Raw genomic sequence first — 4964 nt, 5'->3', positions numbered from 1 at the left:
AAGAAGATGCTACTGTTGGGAAGAGTGGATGGATTATGCAGCCCTGTTTTCTGAGAATTCATTTGTTCTTGGAGTTTTTCACTGCTTGCCGCCACTACCACTTGGCCTCAAAGGACAAGCATGTAACCCTTCCTTTCCTTCATATTTTACTGCACAGCTGAGAAGAGACTGAATTTGGATCCTTTAGCGGTACAACTGGAATGTTACATAGTTTAGAGTAAGATGGCTTATTTAAAAGTATTTTTCTAAGATGGGGGGTGTTGGGATGTCCCTGTAGATTAGTTCCAGAATGGGGTGTCTGTATATACTGTATTAATAGGCATGTTGACTCTTGTAAAGGGACATTAGTAGCTGCTGCAGGTCCTGTTTGGAAAACTCATGTACAATTCCCGGTTTTTTGTAAAGTGTCAGTGCGGGAGACATTTGACTCTTGTGTTTGTATCTCCTTTTTATGATTGCTGTACTGACCCATGTCTTTTTGCGGAAGGGGTGAAAAGAGATTTGAAATAAAAATGTTTAGAAATTATTTCATGTTATTTGGGTGGTGGTTTCTCAGTCCCTCTCTCATCTCATGACTCCTCACACCATAACGACCCACTTAGGGTCAGATGGCCCACCCTGGCACTCAGGGAATCCCTGTGATGTCAGCTAAACAGATCACATCCAGAAGTGCTCTTGTCAGAATCAGAGAGATTGGAAAATTCTTGAGGCTGATGGCCATTGCTCATAGCTACTTTCTCCTTCCCTAGGAAGTGCAGGAGAATTTCAGACAGCTTTCTGGGCCTTTCTGCTCTATTTTGGGAGAGTTCATACTGCATACCATAATGGACATTCCTAGTTTATGTCTAGACTGGCAGTCAAGGTTTTTCATGAGTTTAACCTGTGTCCCTCCTGTCTTTCTAGCCTACTCCCTTTTGAGCGGTCCTCTTTGGAGAGGAAAGGACTAGAAATGTTTCTCTGATTGTGGCTACTTGGAGCCACTCAAATCTTTCCTCTTAACTTTCTCACCCAGTCTGTCTCCAAGTTCCCCACTTAGAAGGCTGGTGTGCTAACCTTGGCACATTTTGGAGAGTTTTCTGTAGTTTCTCTGCATCCTCATCGTGGAAAGCACACTCAAGTGAGCTGAAACCCTGGTTCTCAGCTGTGGCGTTGTCTTAGGGTTGATTAGAGTGCCCCAGGAAGGAGTCTCAGGATCCCCGCTGGCCCCACTCAGCTCACTCCCAAGTCACAGGTCCATATTAGGATGAAACAATGTCTTAGCAATGTTGATAGCCATTCTGTGAAGGCATGAACTCCTGATGAAAGTTCTCTTCCCTTCTCGAAGAAAAAATGCTCCAAACTGTGAAGTAAGAGGAACATTACAAAGGAAAATGCTTAACTTGGAATCAGTAATTCCAGTGCTCTAATGTCCCCCATTTGGATACAGTTTGTCGATCATAAAGATCTTTGCCAACACCAACAGTCAAGAGTGTTAGTGGGCATTTCTTGAAAGTGAAGACATAGGTTTTCATCATTTCAAATCAACACTGTTCGTATTAGTGACGATGTGTGAGGTTCGTTGGGGAAGAGGCACTAGTCCTCTCTGGCTTGAGTGATAAAGCCATAGAAGAAAAGGCATTCTTTTGGAAAGAGGAAGCCTCAAATAAAATAGTCCCTTCCCTCCCTCCTCACCCCCAAAACCTGAAACCACCTCCTTCAATTCCTGTGTTTCTTGTCTGCTTTCAGCTTCCACTTTCATTCTGTCTCACCTCAGTTGTGTCTTACCATGCCTGTTCCTAACCTACTTGAATTCAGTTATAAGCACATGGCAGTAACTGTGCAGGAGATTTCCTCCTCCATTGCATCTGTGTCCCCCGATTGAGGGGTGAGATGGGAAAAGTGAATTTTCTATTTTGGTTCCTCTCCAGTCTCTTAGAGTGCAAGCATTTTGTGCCATACGGATTCTGAAGACCAACCGTTTTCTTCTGGTGCTCAGCCAAAGGCACTAGAGTTCACTCTAGCTCTGAAGAAGTACTAAAAACCGAGTTATTAATCTCTAATGGAACCCCTTCCCCAGAGGTTCTCAAGAGGAATTTTGACTGCAATTTCACTCTTGTTCACAATCCCCACTGAAGCTAGGACCTGTCACGCACCCCTATCCATTGCCATGGCCTAGTTTAGACCCTTCCCCTTTTTCACCTGGACAATTTCAGCAGTTCCCAACTGGTCTTCCTGCTTCCTGTTTCCCCTCTCCAGTCCTTCCAGAATAAAGATGTGCTTAAGTCACTTCCCTAAATCACTGATGACTTTTAAACTAGATACGAAAACCTTAACTCCTCAACCTAAGATTCAAGGCCGTTTCTCCTGCTCCTGCCACACCGGAGGCACTTGGTCACAATGCATGATTTGAGGTTCCCAGATCATGGCATCTCTTCTCCTGACACTCCATCTTCCCTCATGCTGTCTTGTCTACCTGGAGGATCATTACTTCTTACCCTCTTCACCTGAAGAACTGCTATCCTTCAAGGATTTCCCTCCAGTCACCTCTAGAATTTTCACCAGCCACTCTCAGCCAAACAAATGCTCCTTTCTGTGTTAAAATATTTGTTCATGTGTCTGGAGTTACTTGACTATAATCTCTGGTCTGAAGGACAGAACCTATGTTCTATTCAGCTGTCTCCCTGCCTCCGGGCTGGCACAGTGCCAAGGTGTTGGTGCTTGAGGAAAGGTGAGATCAGCCCCCCTCCCAGGAGTGCAGCCTCATTTTCCTAGTCAGCCAGCCTTGAACCTGGATTTTCATCGTTTGCACAGGACAGTTTGGTTGTATGGAGTCATGGGGGTGGGGGGTTTAGACCCTAAATGTCAGGCTTCTTGAGAATTTTAAGGAAGGGATTGGGCTTTTGGTGTGTGGAGTAAAAGCATGGAGTAAGTGATGTAGCTGTAATGTAAGATATCTCAAGGGGGATGTGGACCGCTTCCTCCTGCTGTCAGTGGTGTCAGAGAGAATGACAAAGATGCTGCCCTTTAGGTGGGAGAAGCTGCCAGTGTAGGGTCAGCAGGCTTTGTCCAGTGACCAGAGGTTGCACTGAACCACACACTGGCCCCTACTGGATAAGAAAGCCTGCAGTTAAACAGCTCAGCTCAGACACCTCCTTTTTTAGTTTTATTTTATTCCATTTTAAAAAACTGTGACTGCAATGGGTCTCTGTTGCAGCGTGTGGACTCAGTAGTTAATGTTGCATGGGTTTAATTGCCCAACAGCACATGGGATCTTAGTTCCCCTTAGTCAGTCAGCCATGTCTGACTCTTTGCGACACTATGGACTGCAACACACCAGGCTTCCCTGTCCATCACCAACTCCTGGAGCTTGCTCAAACTCATGTCCATTGAGTCAGTGATGCCATCCAACCATCTTATCCTCTGTCATCCCCTTCTCCTCCTGCCTTTGACCTTTCCCAGGATCAGGGTCTTTTCCAATGAACCAGTTGTTCACATCAGGTGGCCAAAGTATTGGAGCTTCAACTTCAGCATCAGTCCTTCCAATGAATATTCAGGACTGATTTCATTTAGGATGGACTGGTTAGATCTCCTTGCTGTCCACGGGACTCTCAAGAATCTTGTGCAACACCACAGTTCAAAATCATCAGTTCTTCAGCACTCAGCTTTCTTACGGTCCAACTCTCACATCCATACATGACTACTGGAAAAACCATAGCTTTGACTATACGGATCTTTGTCGGTAAAGTAATGCCTCTGCTTTTTAATATGCTGTCTAGGTTGGTCATAGCTTTTCTTCCAAGAAGTAAGCATCTTTTAATTTCATGGCTGCAGTCACCATCTGCTGTGATTTTGGAGCCCAAGAAAATAGTCTGTCACTGTTTCCATTGTTTCCCAATCTATCTGCCATGAAGTGATGCCAAGATCTTTGGTTTTTGAATGTTGAGTTTTAAACCAGCTTCTTCATCCTCCTCTTTCACTTTCATCAAGAGGCTCTTTAGCTCCTCTTCACTTTCTGCCATAATGGTGGTGTCATCTGCATATCTGAGGTTATTGATATTTCTCCCAGCAATCTTGATTCCAGCTCGTGCTTCATCCATTCTGGCATTTTGCATGATGTACTCTGCATATAAGTTAAATAAGCAGGGTGACAATATACAGCATCGACGTGCTCCTTTCCCAATTTGGAACCAGTCTGTTGTTCCATGTCCAGTTCTAACTATTGCTTCTTGACCTGCATACAGATTTATCGGGAGGCAGGTAAGGTGGTGGTCTGGTATTCCCATCTCTTAAAAAATTTTCCAGTTTGTTGTGATCCACACAGTCAAAGGCTTTAGTGTAGTCAGTGAAGTAGATGTTTTTCTGGAATTCTCTTGCTTTTTCAATGATCCAGTGGATGTTGGCAGTTTGATCTCTGGTTCCCTCTGCTTTTTCTAAATCCAGCTTAAACATCTGAAGTTCTGAGTTCATGTACTGTTGAAGCCTAGCTTGAAGAATTTTGAGCATTACTTTGCTAGTGTGTGAGATGAGTGCAATTGTGTGGTAGTTTGAACATTCTTTGACATTGCCTTTCTTTGGGACTGGAATGAAAACTGACCTTTTGCAGTCCTATAGCCACTGCTGAGTTTTCCAAATTTGCTGGCATGTTGTGTGCAGCACTTTAACAGCATCATCTTTTAGGATTTGAAATAGCTCAACTGGAATCCCATCACCGCCACTAGCTTTGTTTGTAGTGATGCTTCCTAAGGCCCACTTGACTTCGCATTCCAGGATATCTGGCTCTAGGTGAGTGCTCACACCATTCTGTAAGTTATCTGGGTCATTAAAATCTCTTCTGTATAATTCTGTGTATTCTGGCCACCTCTTCTTAATATCTTCTGCTTCTGTTATGTCCATACCATTTCTGTCCTTTATTGAGCCCATCTTTGCATGAAATGTTCCCTTGGTATCTCTAATTTTCTTGAAGAGATCTCTAGTCTTTCCCATTC

At 44.0% G+C, this 4964-nt stretch overlaps 1 protein-coding gene across 1 annotated transcript in view; it reads left to right on the top strand.

Annotated features, from left to right (window-relative positions):
* The window catches only part of SOCS7 (suppressor of cytokine signaling 7), a gene marked incomplete at its 5' end in the record, with an annotated part of 34251 nt that extends 33787 nt beyond the window's left edge, over window positions 1-464 (top strand). Inside the window, one exon of the mRNA XM_010843139.1 lies at window positions 422-464. The remainder of the gene's footprint in view (window positions 1-421) is intronic.
* Window positions 465-4964: the final 4500 nt, after the last annotated feature.

Source organism: Bison bison, unplaced genomic scaffold (genome assembly GCF_000754665.1).
Source record: "Bison bison bison isolate TAMUID 2011002044 unplaced genomic scaffold, Bison_UMD1.0 scf7180017864180, whole genome shotgun sequence".
Classification (NCBI taxonomy): domain Eukaryota; kingdom Metazoa; phylum Chordata; class Mammalia; order Artiodactyla; family Bovidae; genus Bison; species Bison bison.
This window is presented reverse-complemented; position numbering and strand designations above follow the sequence as displayed.